Here is a 17,252-nt window from a genome sequence, read left to right as displayed (position 1 = left end):
ATGAAGTCTATCTAAAACACATAACCTAAATACAACAATAGTGTATGCAGAAAATGTTAATCATCTGTTACATGTTTGCGAGATAACACGCGAAAAAGTGAAAAACACGTGCACCATGGACAACTGCAAATGCCCGTGTGGGTAAGGGTATAAAATGATTGCAACGGCAAGTCAGACATCCACAGTGATAAAAAAACACAAAAGAAATGCCACGACTCACAGTCGAAGAACGTGAACGAGCCTTGGGTATGGTACAGATGGGAGCCACCCACGCCCATATTGCAAAAGCCTTCGGTTGCTCCCGTGTTGCCATTACCAACTTGATGCAATGTTACAGACAGACAGGGCGGACCGCTGACAGGCCAAGAACAGGCAGACCCAGGGTGACCACGCCCCATGATGACAGGTACTTGTGTACCTTGCACATCCGAAATCGCTTCCTGACAGTGACGTCATCGGCGACAAATGCCTTAGGTCACAGGGTAAGTCGACAGACAGTGGCCAGGAGACTCAGGGCTCATGGAATCAGGGCTTTTAGACCATACAGAAGACAGCTATTGACAGCGCAACATCATCGTCTGCGATTGAGATGGGCCCGGACTGTACGACGTTGGCAACGACGTGACTGGCAGAGGGTTGTCTTCACTGACGAAAGTCGATTCTGTATGTTTAGGGCTGATGGAAGACAATGTGTTTACCGTCAAAGGGGTGAACGAACGGCGGCGTGTTGCGTGCAGGAGGTCGTACCATATGGTGGAGGGAGTGTCATGGTGTGGGGAGGGATCTGTGGGCAGGAGAGGACACTACTGGTCATCGTTGACGGAAACTTGACAGCTCAGTGTTACATGGATAACATTCTTTGTCCAGTTGTCCTACCATTTCTCCAACAGCAGCCACGTGGTGTCATTTATCAGCATGACAACGCCAGAGCCCATACAGCCAGAATTGTCACTAACTTCCTCGCAGCCAACAACGTCAATGTCCTGCCTGCACGCTCACCCGACATGTCCCCCATAGAACACCTCTGGGACTTGACCACACTCTCCAGCCAACCGGCAAGATCTTATCTTAGCCCTCCAAGAAAAATGGCGTCAAATCCCACGTGACCTTATCAGATGACTGACTTTTTCTGTGCGTCGAAGAGTTTTTGCGTGTATTGAGGCATTTGGTGGTCACACACGCTACTAATGACTTGTTATTGAACGTGAGCGATTGTTTATGTACTCTGCCTATTGTCCATGATTCTGATAGCTCGAGTTTTGTACCACACCCAACTTTGGGAGGCTCTGACGTCATTCTCGGTCGCGGTATGACTGTCATTTTCAGTGTTGATTATGTTGATATATTGATCTTCTCAATACACTTTACTTCATGCATGTATGTTTTGTTGTTTTTGAGCAAGAGTGATTTCAAACTCTGGTAAAGTTTCTTTTGGACGTCAGTTTATAATAAAACAAGTCTTAAAACAGAAGTATATCTTTATTTTTTCTCAGAAGTTGAAAAACATTTGGTTTTGGCAATATATTGTGGTACATATCGCAATACACGACTTTGTACTGCAATATATTGCAATACAGGTTCAAGGGGCAATACCCATCACTATTAATCAGTCTAGTTTATCTGACAAAGTGTTCAGCATACTCCGTGGTTTCAGCCTGTGTTTTGATGCAAGACGAGCAGGCTGGTAGCTGCATATTACAATGGCTGCAGAGATAAACTTGCTTAACAATAAACAATTAATTCCATTTAGTACTAACTACTAAATGACTTTATCATGCCTATCCAAACCATTGGCTAATTACGTCATTAACTTAATCACCCCTTGTAACCGAATCACACCCGGGTCAGCACCCTGTCCCGTGCCCAGGGCACTAGATCCCGCGCAAGCGTTATCCCTCCTTTGTTACATCTCTATAGTACACCATTCGCGCACCGTCTCTCTTCAAGTACACGCGTGTATCTAATCACTTTCGTTTGTACGTTTTCATTGTACACAATCTTGTCCGTTTTGCCTATTTACGTTTCGAATACCATCTATTTCAGCACTCATTGTATCATATTTATTTCGCTCTACTCCTTAATTTCACCCTCGGGACATTGAACACTTGTGGATTACCACCACACCACCTCGACCTTCCATGATACGTCCAAAGAGAAGAGCAGCCATCAACCACAAGCTTGTGAGGGAAGCCAAGCAGGCCAGGACAACCAGGAGACAAACCCACGGGAGTACACATTGTACAAGAGGCAACAGCTGATGGTGAGTCTTCGAATAACGGGAATATCGAAGGTTGCCCATCTACACTTCATCCCAACAATACAATTGACGTGCAATCGGCACAGCTCATATATGCTGTGCAGGCTACTAACACAGGTACCCAGATAAAGAAGCAACTGGAAAAAATACTCCAGTTGCTGAAACATTCAGCGCCCGGCCCGGTTAGTGCAAACTCCAAGGTACGCACAACGCATGGGTCTTTATCCTACATGGAAACCATTAGAACGGCGGCGCTTCGATTTGGGGGGGGATGCCTAGTCGACATATGACCAACAATTCCAACACAGACTGTCAAGGGACCCCTCACGCTGCTGGGGCAATATTGATGGGGAGTTGTGGCTGAAGTACATGGTCACACAGTCGGTACAACAACCAGAGTCAGGCGGATGGGGCGCAATGACACAGGGGGACATCGCCAATAAGGTATGCTGGAATTTTAATAAATTTGGTTGCAGCAGGCACAATAGTAAGTACACGCACAAATGTGGTAAGTGTGGCAAAAATTCCCACGGCTCTAGGACCTAGGCCTTAGCACACAGCAACATGAACACGGCTTGCTGTATATCACTCCTTCCGCATTGGGGCAGCCACATACAGCAATACGGCAGGTGGAAGTCAGATTGCTACAATGCTTACATACGCTTACCAACAAATGTAATGCTGCATAATTAACTTAAATATTCTATTCATGATACTTACTACACTTCTTATTGTTTACAGTTTGGATGGTGGGCTCCAGCTACATGGCCAGGGCACGGCAGTACTTGCTTCTGAAGGGCACCAGTCCGGACCAACTGAGGATGCTATGGCTGGCACAAGGGGGAATGAGATGGAAGGACCATCCTTGATGCACAGGTCAAGGCAACACGGCGCAGCCCCAGAGCCCTCATCATTCACCTGGGCTCCAACGACCTGTGCTCGGTCAAGGGCAGCCAACTCTACCTTGACATGGTGGCATCAATCCTTCGGATACCATTCCAGTTTCCTGACACCAAGATCATCATATCCTCCATGCTGCCAAGGCGCTACTGGCACGATGCTAGGGATCGAATAAAGATTGAGTGAGTGAGTGAGTGAGTTGGGTTTAACGCCGCTTTTAACAGTATTCCAGTTATATCGCGGCGTGTCAGCTTAATGTGGGAGGAAAGCCTGAAGTGATGCAGGTCTTAGATGTTTACCACAAGCACGGGTATGGTGCTGACAAACCTAGATACATAATCGGGGCGAACCGGGATTCAAACCCACAATCATAGGTTTCTGGCATGCCCAAGGGATGCATCTCTGCACAGCGAATCGCAGCGCTTTAGACGACTGGGCCACTCGTGCCCGCAAAAAAGATTGAGGGGATGCGGAAGAATATCAACTGCGGACTAGCCAACTGAGTCAAAGAGCTCGTCGGTACAATAGTGCCACATCCCCAGATCCTGGCATCAGACAAGGCATAGTATGCCTGGGAGGGCATCCACCTCAGTGACAAAGGACTGTGTGTGTTACTGACAATTTATTTCATGCCCTGGCACTTGTTTTGCGCTAGTCAGGTTATCTCCACAGGTTAGTGTTTATTTTCAATACACAGGCAAGCTGGGCAGCAATGCTATCTCCACGTATCGCGTGGCCGTGGGTGTGGGGTAGCACTCTGGTGCTTTGTGGCGGGGTTCTGGTGGGCTACACTGCTAGTAACAAATTAACTTGCTTCCAAATTAATACTTGATATTGATGATTAAGTCTACCTGCTTCTCAGAGGGAACCTTGTCTTTCCTGACTTTTCAGCTGGGGAATCGTAAAAATAGCTTACATTGGGCAACCAATTGCCACATATATGGGCCCGGCGGCGGGAGTCATCTTGTCAAGCAGTAGCTGACAGTTGGGCCCGCGGCAGTCGTCGCTACAATGGTTTTACTGAAGGGGTCAGGCGGCGGTAGCTGCCTCGGCCGGCTACCTAGGGCCCGGCGGTGGGAGTCATCTTGTCAAGCAGTAGCTGACAGTTGGGCCCGCGGCAGTAGTCGCTACAATGGTTTTACTAAAGGGGTCAGGCGGCGGTAGCTGCCTCGGCCGGCTACCTAGGGCCCGGCGGTGGGAGTCATCTTGTCAAGCAGTAGCTGACAGTTGGGCCCGCGGCAGTAGTCGCTACAATGGTTTTACTAAAGGGGTAGTCTGACTTAGGCCAGCAGCGGTAGCAGCATTTGGCAGCATGGTATTTGCCAAGCAATGGTAGCATTTAAATATGCTACCGTGGAGGCCGGCCAGCAGCAGTAGCCAGTGGCCATGGCAATGGTAGCATTTTGGTGTACCCAACGAGCAGCTTAGTAGCCCTCTAGTACCTGCACACCCTCGGCCATTTAATCCAATCTTATCTTGTGTTTTATTACAGGCACGGGCATCCACAGCTTGGTGGCCCGTGCCTCTCCTTGGCATATCGTGGAATAATGCTTTAAATAAAGAAAACAGGATTAATCACATGCTCAGATTACCTCAATATCATTAAAGTCACCGCAGAGGACATCCCATTACAGGTCAGAACAACCTTTCACGAACTATGACCGACCAATGAAATGACTAACAGGAAGTCAATGTTAGCCACTAAGAAAGCAGCTTTCTTAAGCTTTTCGGTACCTACCAGTTTCAAACTGGCAACTTCCATTCCAGACTGTCCTTTTAAAAGCATTTTGATTAAGTCATACAGTCTGTAACAGTTGTTTTGTGCTAAGCTTTTAGAGTTTGCATGATTAGAAAACATATTCCGCTAACAATGTAATATAACAATATGAATATTGCATTTTTCAGTTTTTATTACATGTTTGTATCGTTACCTATCGTGTAGTTGTCTGGTAATAACCTTAAGCGTAGCCCTTTGGTGCAGCTGATCGTTATTGCCTGTTATTTGTTTCACATGGAACAATTTGACCAGTCACCGTTGAGGCTCCCACGCACGTGATCGCAAGAACTACATGTTGACATAGAATCGTGAAACTACAACAAATTATGATATGCATGCTGATGGGTTTCACCAAAGTGCGAAATGTCAGATGTGGATGACATCAGGGTTTCCTCCCACTTAAAGTCTATTGATGTATAATACTGCTAATGTGACTTGTGACATCACTTGTAGCATCACTTGTAGCATCACTTGTGACATCACTTGTGACATCACTTGTAGCATCACTTGTCAAAACGTTGTATGGTAGACATGTGGAAGACATTTCTAAACCTGAGGGATCAGTGACAAGAATGATTTCCAAAGTAATTTTGACTTGCACCATATGTTCCCTTGTTTTTTTCAGGTGATCAATTGACTTGCATTTGCATGTGTTTGTGACAGGTGCCACTGGTGGGTTAGGGTTAGGGTTAGGGTTAGATTAGGGTTAGATTAGGGTTAGGGTAAGGGTTAGGGTTAGGGTTAGGGTTAGGGTTACTCAGTGGATCAAAGAAGGAAAAGTCTTAGTCACTTCACGAACTTCTTAAAACCAGGACTGTTGTTTCTGTCTTGTGTGTGTGATGTCTGTGACATGATGCCAATGAGCTGAGTGTGATGTGTGATGTGTGTGATGTGTGCGACATGTGCAATGCGACGTGCGATGTGTGACGTGCAAAGTTTGACGTGTGGCGTGTGATGTGTGACGTGCAATGTGCAACATGTGATGTGGGATGTGCGACGTGCAACCTTTGACATGTGGCTTGGGATGTGCGATGTGTGACGTGCAATGTGCAACGTGTGATGTGGGATGTGCGACTTGCAACGTTTGACCATGGTGTGGGATGTGCGATGTGCAACGTGTGGCGTGCGATGTGTGATGTGTGACGTGGAACGTGCAACTTTATACTTGTGGCGTGCGATGTGTGATGAGCGATGTGCGACGTGTGATGTGCCAATCCAGGTGAAGGTAAACCAGTGTAGAGCCACACACATGGATAGGTATCTTCTCCAACATCCGCAACAGACACAATCTGACAGGCCTGGATGATCAAACAAAGAATTACCTCCCAATTGTCTGTTTACCTTGACTTCTCCACTGTCAGTATGTAACGAGTCTCTTCACTGGGTGAGGAATTTCCCCAGCCTCTCTAGCAACAATTTGACATGTTGTTCTAGATGCAAAGCTGTCAGCCGTCAATCTTTTCATAATGATGCCCCAGCCTTAGGGAGATCAGATGTTGAGCTTGTGCTTACATTGGTTACAGATTAAGGCTTCGCTGTAGGGCTAATCACTTTTGCATGTGAGTTTTTGAAAGAAAATTGATTTGTAAGTAGTGGGAAAGTTTATGTGATAAGTATTTCGTAGAAGTCCTGATGAGATGGCTCCACGGTGAAACCTGGTTTACTGCAGTGTTAATATTGCCTCAGACAGGTCGACCTGGTGACAATCTGTAGGCTGACATAGAGAGACACAATCTGCAGGCTGAGATAGAGAGACACATTATGTAGGATGACATAGAGAGACACAATCTGCAGGCTGACATAGAGAGACACAATCTGTAGGATGACATAGAGAGACACAATCTGCAGGCTGACATAGAGAGACACATTCTGTAAGATGACATAGAGAGACACAATCTGCAGGCTGACAGAGAGATACACAATCTGTAGGATGACATAGAGCGACACATTCTGTAGGCTGACATAGAAAATCACATTCTGTAGGATGACATAGAGAGACATAATCTGTAGGCTGACATGACAATCTGTAAGATGACATCCTCTGTAGGATGACATAGATAGACACATTCTGTAGGCTGACAGGGAAACACAATCTGTAGGCTGACATGACAATCTGTAGGCTGACAGAAAGACACATTCGGTAGGCTGACATAGAGAGACAAAATCTGTAGGCTGACATAGAGGGACACACTCTGAAGGCTGACATGACAATCTGTAGGCTGACATAGAGAGACACAATCTGTAGGCTGACATGACAATCTGTAGGCTGACATAGAGAGACACAATCTGTAGGCTGACAGAGAGAGACACAATCTGCAGGCTGACGTGACAATCTGTATGCTGACATAGAGAGACATAATCTGCAGGCTGACATGACAATCTGTAGGCTGACATATAGAGACAAAATCTGTAGGCTGACATAGAGAGACATAATCTGCAGGCTGACATGACAATCTGTAGGCTGACAGGGAGAGACACATTCTGTAGGCTGACATGACAATCTGTAGGCTGACATAGAGAGACACAATCTGTAGGCTGACAGAGAGAGACACAATCTGTAGGCTGACATAGAGAGACATAATCTGCAGGCTGACATAGAGAGACACAATCTGTAGGATGACATAGAGAGACATAATCTGCAGGCTGACATAGAGAGACACAATCTGTAGGCTGACATAGAGAGACACAATCTGTAGGCTGACATAGAGAGACACAATCTGTAGGCTGACATAGAGAGACACAATCTGTAGGCTGACATAGAGAGACATAATCTGCAGGCTGACATGACAATCTGTAGGCTGACATAGAGAGACACAATCTGCAGGCTGACATGGAGAGGCACAATCTGTAGGCTGACATGGAGAGACAATTTGTAGGCTGACATGGAGAGACAATTTGTAGGCTGACATAGAGAGACACATTCTGTAGGCTGACATGACAATCTGTAGGCTGACACAGAGAGACACAATCTGTAGGCTGACATAGAGAGACATAATCTGCAGGCTGACATGGAGAGGCACAATCTGCAGGTTGACATAGAGAGACACAATCTGTAGGCTGACATAGAGAGACACAATCTGTAGGCTGACATAGAGAGACACAATCTGTAGGATGACATAGAGAGACACAATCTGTAGGATGACATAGAGAGACACAATCTGTAGGCTGACATAGAGTGACACAATATGTAGGATGACATAGAGAGACACAATCTGTAGCATGACATAGAGAAACACAATCTGTAGGCTGACATAGAGAGACACAATCTGTATGCTGACAAAGAGAGACACAATCTGTAGGCTGACACGGAGAGACACAATCTGTAGGCTGACACGGAGAGACACATACTCCAACACAAGGTGACAATCTGCAGGCTGACATGACAAGGTTCTCCATGACCCTGGACTACGTCCCACAGCACAGGCATCACGCAGCAGCCTGCCAATAAGTGGTCATATACTCAATAATAAATTACTTGGGGAAGAGATTGCATTACATATTGAATATCATTATTTATTATTTATTAAACCATTCCAAAAATGGCAAAATATGATGACAACATTGATTTTTGAGGCACTGAAATTGTTTCAATTGCATCACAATGCAAGAAAATATTATTAACTACTTCTAATTGAAAGACTGGGCATTTGTGTGTCTGTACAGTGTTTCACAGCAGTATTAAGAAAATTAAGTTTACTGTTTGATCTCAGATTTACCTCCAGATACACTATGTCATCTCACACATATCTCCTGATCTCACACATATCTCCTGATCTATAACATACCTCCTAATCTCACACACATATCTCCTAATCTCACACACATATCTCCTGATCTCACACACATATCTCCTGATCTCACCCATATCTCCTGATCTCACACATATCTCCTGATCTCACACATATCTCCTGATCTCACACATATCTCCTAATCTCACCCATATCTCCTGATCTCACACACATATCTCCTGATCTCACACACATATCTCCTGATCTCACACACATACCTCCTGATCTCACACATATCTCCTGATCTCACACATACCTCCTGATCTCACACATATCTCCTGATCTCACACACATATCTCCTGATCTCACACATATCTCCTGATCTTACACATATCTCCTGATCTCACACATACCTCCTTATCTCACACACATATCTCCTAATCTCACACACATACCTCCTGATCTCACACATACCTCCTAATCTCACACACATACCTCCTGATCTCACACATACCTCCTAATCTCTCACACATATTTCCTAATCTCACCCATATCTCCTGATCTCACACATATCTCCTGATCTCACACATATCTCCTAATCTCACACACATACCTCCTGATCTCACACATACCTCCTAATCTCTCACACATATTTCCTAATCTCACACATATTTCCTAATCACACACATATCTCCTGATCTCACACCTATCTCCTAGGGCACAGTTTGATCTCCTTCGTATCCCCTGTTCTCAACGTCTCTCCTGTTGGGTCCGATACATCGAGCTGTGTGAGGAGGGCAAAACCTAGGGACATTCACATGACATGCATATAAAGTCTTTTATTATAAAAGGTCAATTATTGAAAACAAACTTAAGATCAAGGAATACTCAGTTCCAAGAAAGAAGCCTACTCTGTTTGTTGAGAGTGATTACCTGCTCTCTGTGCACACTCAATATGTAGAAACCTCCAACAGAAATATTGAGGTCATTGCCGTGTGGCTCTGCACTGTGTCATTGGCAAAAAGGGCTGCTTCATTGGTTAAACAATGTATGCCACTGTTTTACAGCTGATGACAATAGACAGAGAACCTAACACAGGAGGAAAACATATAAAAAAACAACTTATACCATGTAAGCTAACTCACTTGGATCAACTGGCGTTTTTGTGCAACTGATTCTACTGTGAAGGAATATTGTCAATGCTTGTTATCAATGCTTACTGTAAGGCTTGGCGCGGAACAATCCCAGATAGATGCATCATCACTGAAGCACGCCACTTTCTTGGCATCATCATAGTTCCAAATCAATATATTTTAATAAGAAAACACCCACGGCTTGGGACTGTTTGATGATGGGGACCCAGTGTGAAGACAGCACACACATCTCCTGCCATGTTCTTTCTTGTGCCAATATCAGGTTGTGTAATTACAAGTTCACAAAAACTAAATTGTCAGGAGGATTCTAATAGCGAGACCCCTGTTGGGATTCAGGCTTAGACTTGGTACCCATCAACCTATGCTGGACTTAACCCAACCAAATGAATCAGTTGGACAGGATTGGTGACTTGGTTGTCGGAGTGTCATTGTACAACGCAGTGTGCATCATTGATTATTATATGAATCACTGGATTGTTCAGACGAGACTTATTTATTCATAGGCCACAAGCATACAGTTGAAATATTGCAGGAGGTAACATCACACACTCAAATAGTGAGAGGAAGGTCTGATATACTTCCACTAACAGCATTACTAAGCCAAATAATGACAGCCAGCCCCAAAACAGCTTTCATATACAAGTCAACTGGCAAGATGTAACAGTGCACCATTGTAAGGCATGCACATCTACACAAGCACATCTACACAAGCACAACCTGCACAGGCACATCTACACAAGCACAACAACACAAGCACATCTACACAAGCACAAGAACACAAGCACATCTACACAAGCACAAAAACACAAGCACATCTACACAAGCACAACAACACAAGCACATATACACAAGCACAACCTGCACAGGCACATCTACACAAGCACATCTACAAAGCACATCTACACAAGCACAACCTGCACAGGCACATCTACACAAGCACAACCTGCACAGGCACATCTACACAATCACAACAACACAAGCACATCTACACAAGCACAACCTGCACAGGCACATCTACACAAGCACAACAACACAAGCACATCTACACAAGCACAACCTGCACAGGCACATCTACACAAGCACAACCTGCACAGGCACATCTACACAAACACAACAACACAAGCACATCTACACAAGCACAACAACATAAGCACATCTACACAAACACAACAACACAAGCACATCTACACAAGCACAACAACACAAGCACATCTACACAAGCACAACAACACAAGCACATCTACACAAGCACAACAACACAAGCACAACAACACAGGCACATCTACACAAGCACAACCTGCACAGGCACATCTACACAAGCACAACCTGCACAGGCACATCTACACAATCACAACAACACAAGCACATCTACACAAGCACAACCTGCACAGGCACATCTACACAAGCACAACAACACAAGCACATCTACACAAGCACAACCTGCACAGGCACATCTACACAAGCACAACCTGCACAGGCACATCTACACAAACACAACAACACAAGCACATCTACACAAGCACAACAACATAAGCACATCTACACAAACACAACAACACAAGCACATCTACACAAGCACAACAACACAAGCACATCTACACAAGCACAACAACACAAGCACATCTACACAAGCACAACAACACAAGCACAACAACACAGGCACATCTACACAAGCACAACCTGCACAGGCACATCAACACAAGCACAACAACACAAGCACATCTATACAAGCACAACCTGCACAAGCACATCTACACAAGCACAACCTGCACAGGCACATCGACACAAGCACATCAACACAGGCACATCTACACAAGCACAACCTGCACAGGCACATCGACACAAGCACTTCTACATAAGCACATTAGCCTTGCTCCAAGGCTGTACTGAAACATAAGTCTATGGATGCGTAGTAATTCTGTCATATTTGGCAAGTCTAGATAAGTGGAAAGTACAGCATGCCAGACTATTATTTATATAATATAGAAATTATTATTTAAACTAACAATTATTGCCTTAGAGAGTTGTGCAAGTCTACAGGCATATCTACACAAGCTAATATACACAAGATTTAGGTTTAATAGACCAAATAAATAAGCAGTATTTGCAAAACATCTTCTCAAATGAGACTATGTATCGACACTGAGCTGTTGTTTATCTGTTATCCCTGCCGTACATCACATCTATATACAGCCTCTTTCTGCACGACACCTTCCTTTACAGCATTAGGGCAAAATCTCCTCCTCATTGATTCTCTTTCGCAGGAGATATAGACACTGAAATACACACACCATCAGTCCAGCCAAGGTAATAACATTCCAGGCAAACATATGTATGAAAAACTGCTCAGAAATAGGGTTTTAGCAAACATGTTTGCTTGCAGACCCTCCACTGAGCCCTGCAGTAAAGTGCCCATTCAGCTGGAAGTCGTAAACCAAAGGTCAACTCACTTAAGGCAATACAAAGTATATTTCTTATTAAGCAAGCATTCTGTCTGTCTGTGATCAATGTAATACGTCCTCCGTTCTCACAATTCCAGCTAATAGGAATCTTTAACTTTTCTAAATAGTGTTAAATCCATTGGGAGTGTTTCAATAAGAGGCACCGGATGAACTCTCGTGTCTGTCAGATAGCCATGTGGCTGAATCAGGCAGTCAATACCATAATTATGAGTCAATCACACAGTGACATCAGCCTTCACTTCCGCAATAAACTTTGCACGGTATGATACTTTGTCTGAAACTTACAATAATACCGTGCACATCGGCAGTGCCGTCATGAATTGGGATGCCTGCAGTTAAACACTCCTTCTAAGTTAACAGCAGAACGGCTTTGTTGTGCTTTAATTTACTGCCATTGACAAGGAGGCAGTTTGGACAGCCTATAATTTTTGACAATATGAAAGAAAGATTACCACAGTTCCTTCCTTAATATCCTAATCACACATCCATCATAGAAGTGACAATCTCAAATCTCTTTTTCACACACACTTGGTGAACGCACAACTGGATCTGACAGAGACGAAACATGCTGAGTGTATTATGAACACGTTACCTTTGAACTCAACTACCCCCGTGCCATTAATCAACATGTCCCCAGCACTTTTGCCTGTAGGATTAGAAAGGTTTTCTGTCAAGGTACAGAAATTGGACTGAATGCATTCGAAAGTGAAAGTACATGGTTGTCAACATATCATTATAGCTTTTAATCACTCGAAAAAAATGGAAGAGGAGAGTGGTGAGTTTGGGTGAGTGCGTGAGTGAGTGAGTGAGTGTGTGAGTGAGAGTGGCGAGTGAGTGAGTGAGTGAGTGAGTGAGTGAGTGAGTGAGTGAGTGAGTATACACAACTGGACTACACTTCACTTCAATTTCACTTCTTGAAAAATTAACCCTTCAAGTTCTACTTGGCAAAAGGAGAATTACATGGCAGCAAGCTTAGGATGCTCGGTACATTGAATGCGGAGGCCACTCTCAGGCATGACATCATCTTGCTAATCACAAGGTAACATCCTTCCTGAATGAAGTGAACAGGTGCTTCCTACAATCTCAAAGTGTGACAAAAGGAGTGTTTTCATGTTCCCATCTTCCAGTTACTTAGTCTGGAGTGTACACCTGTCACACTCCTCTTCATATACACCTGTGTGAGGACAATATCCTGTGGTGGACGTAGTGCACTTTACATAGCTAATTACTTACATGCTGAAGCTATCCTCTAGGGACGGAAAGTTGGAAACAGATAGTGCGACAACTTGGTAAAACATCAGCCTGGAATTATATGACTTGATTAATGTTTCATCAACTTCAAGTCTCTAAGTTCAAACATTACCTTGCTCTAACATCTTAAAAAGCTCACCATACATCCTTTATAAGGAACACTCGAGATATATGCCCTGTTTCCAGTTTGTCCACAATTTAGAACTGTAAGTGGCAAAGCACTGATACAATTCAATTTTAAACCTTCCAAACAATCAACATCAGTCTACCTGTAAATCCAATTACTTGTAAACCTCGTCTCTCATTAGATTCTGACTGACATTTGCACTGTCACTGAATAGATATCCTGGCAGAGAGCGATCACACAAAGTAGCTGCTAGATTTCCATATCATGGACAACATGAGAACATAGCTGTGTCTGTAGTCTAGTTACAAAGTAATCAGTATCTTAATTGTCCTTTTATTTAAGAACAAATGTGATAAATTCAATATATAAATTTACTGACACTTAGAAGAAAAGGTCAGGCATCAAAGAGTGATTTAAACAAACTTTGTAGTCAATAACAGTTAGAATAATGTTACCAAAATTAATTTACTAAGGAATCTGATTATATGATTTATCTGTAAGAAAAACCTTGAAAGTTTACCAGTTTGAAATGAAGTGGACCCCTGAAGATCCAGGGTAGAATAGATCTTCAGCAACCCATGCTTGCCATAAAAGGCGACAATGTGTGTCGTAAGAGGAGACAAACGGGATCGGGTGGTCAGGCTCGCTGACTTGGTTGATGCATGTCATTGTATCCCAAGTGCGTGTATCGATGCTAATGATGTCCATCACTGGACCATCTGGCCCAAACTTGATTATTTACAGACTGCAGTCATATAGATGGAATACTGCTGAGTTCAGTGTCAAACAAGAAACAGCGCACGGACAAACGAAATGAAGTAGTTCTATTCAAGGCAACTCTACTACATGGCATGGTAGAGACTTCCAAGCCTGAGATTCAAACCACTTCAAACATTGTCCACTGTCCACAGACCCATTGTGTGGCAGTCAATATGATGGCTCTGTTTTACAATGTTTCTCTTACTACTGACTGACACTGGGTGTCTTCTTGATGTCTCTGTTTTACAATGTTACCCTTACTACTGACTGACACTGGGTGTCTTCTTGATGTCTCTGTTTTACAATGTTACCCTAACCAATGACTGACACTGGGTGTCTTCTTGATGTCTCTGTTTTACAATGTTACCCTAACCACTAACTGACACTGGGTGTCTTCTTGATGTTTTACAATGTTACCCTAACCACTGACTGACACTGGGTGTCTTCTTGATGTCTCTGTTTTACAATGTTACCCTAACCACTGACTGACACTGGGTGTCTTCTTGATGTCTCTGTTTTACAATGTTACCCTAACCACTGACTGCCACTGGGTGTCTTCTTGATGTCTCTGTTTTACAATGTTACCCTAACCACTGACTGACACTGGGTGTCTTCTTGATGTCTCTGTTTTACAATGTTACCCTTACTACTGACTGACACTGGGTGTCTCCTTGATGTCTCTGTTTTACAATGTTTCCCTTACAACTGACTGACACTGGGTGTCTTCTTGATGCCTCTGTTTTACAATGTTTCTAACCACTGACTGACACTGGGTGTCTTCTTGATGTCTCTGTTTTACAATGTTTCCCTTACTACTGACTGACACTGGGTGTCTTCTTGATGCCTCTGTTTTACAATGTTTCTAACCAATGACTGACACTGGGTGTCTTCTGGATGGCTCTGTTTTACAAAGTTTCCCTTACAACTGACTGACACTGGGGATATCTCCTAGATGGCTCTGTTTTACAATGTTTCTAACCACTGACTGACACTGGGTGTCTTCTTGATGTCTCTGTTTTACAATGTTTCCCTTACTACTGACTGACACTGGGTGTCATCTTGATGGCTCTGTTTTACAATGTTTCCCTTACTACTGACTGACACAGGGTGTCTTCTTGATGTCTCTGTTTTACAATGTTACCCTAACCACTGACTGACACTGGGTGTCTTCTTGATGTCTCTGTTTTACAATGTTACCCTTACCACTGACTGACACTGGGTGTCTTCTTGATGTCTCTGTTTTACAATGTTACCCTAACCACTGACTGACACTGGGTGTCTTCTTGATGTCTCTGTTTTACAATGTTTCTCTTACTACTGACTAACACTGGGGATATCTACTTGATGGATCTGTTTTACAATGTTTCCCTAACCACTGACTGACACTGGGTGTCTTCTTGATGTCTCTGTTTTACAATGTTTCTCTTACTGCTGACTAGCACTGGGGATATCTGCTTGATGGCTCTGTTTAATAATGTTTCCCTAACCACTGACTGACACTGGGTGTCTTCTTGATGTCTCTGTTTTACAATGTTACCCTAACCACTGACTGACACTGGGTGTCTTCTTGATGTCTCTGTTTTACAATGTTTCTCTTACTACTGACTAACACTGGGGATATCTACTTGATGGCTCTGTTTTACAATGTTTCCCTTACCACTGACTGACACTGGGGATATCTACTTGATGGCTCTGTTTTACAATGTTTCCCTTACTACTGACTGACACTGGGTGTCTTCTTGATGTCTCTGTTTTACAATGTTTCTCTTACTACTGACTGACACAGGGAGTCTTCTTGATGTCTCTGTTTTACAATGTTACCCTAACCACTGACACTGGGTGTCTTCTTGATGTCTCTGTTTTACAATGTTTCCCTTACTACTGACTGACACTGGGTGTCTTCTTGATGTCTCTGTTTTACAATGTTTCCCTTACTACTGACTGACACTGGGGATATCTCCTAGATGGCTCTGTTTTACAATGTTTCTAACCACTGACTAACATTGGGGTGTTTTCTTGATGTCTCTGTTTTACAATGTTTCCCTGACTACTGACTGACACTGGGGATATCTACTTGATGGCTCTGTTTTACAACGTTTCCCTAACCACTAACTGAAACTCATCTTGTCTACTTCAAGGCTCTGTCTTACAATATTTCCCTTAAAACTGACTGACACTGGAGAAATCTACATAATGCCTTTGTTTTACAATGTTTCCCTAACCACTGACTGACATTTGGGATATCTACTTGATGGCTCTGTTTTACAATGTTTCCCTTACCACTGACTGAAACTCCTCTTGTCTTCTTCAAGGCTACTTCTTACAATATTTCCCTAACCACTGACTGATACTCCACTTGTCTACTTCAAGGCTAAGTCTTACAATATTTCCCTAACCACTGACTGATACTCCACTTGTCAACTTCAAGGCTATGTCTTACAATATTTCCCTAACCGCTGACTGAAACTCCACTTGTCAACTTCAAGGCTACGTCTTACAATATTTCCCTAACCACTCACTGATACTCTACTTGTCAACTTCAAGGCTACGTCTTACAATATTTCCCTGACCACTGACTGATACTCCACTTGTCAGGTTCAAGGCTACGTCTTACAATATTTCCCTAACCACTGACTGATACTCCACTTGTCAACTTCAAGGCTACGTCTTACAATATTTCCCTAACCACTGACTGAAACTCCTCTTGTCTACTTCAAGGCTCTTTCTAACAATGTTTTCCTAACCACTGACTGACACTCTACTTGTCTACTTCAAGGCTCTGTCTTACAATGTTTCCCTCACTACTGATAGACACTGGGGGTATCTACTTCAAGGTT

The sequence above is a fragment of the Haliotis rufescens genome, unplaced genomic scaffold (genome assembly GCF_023055435.1).
Source record: "Haliotis rufescens isolate VD_foot unplaced genomic scaffold, xgHalRufe1.0.p SCAF_1, whole genome shotgun sequence".
Lineage (NCBI taxonomy): Eukaryota > Metazoa > Mollusca > Gastropoda > Lepetellida > Haliotidae > Haliotis > Haliotis rufescens.
The sequence above is the reverse complement of the archived record's forward strand: the minus strand, read 5'-3'. Positions refer to the sequence as shown.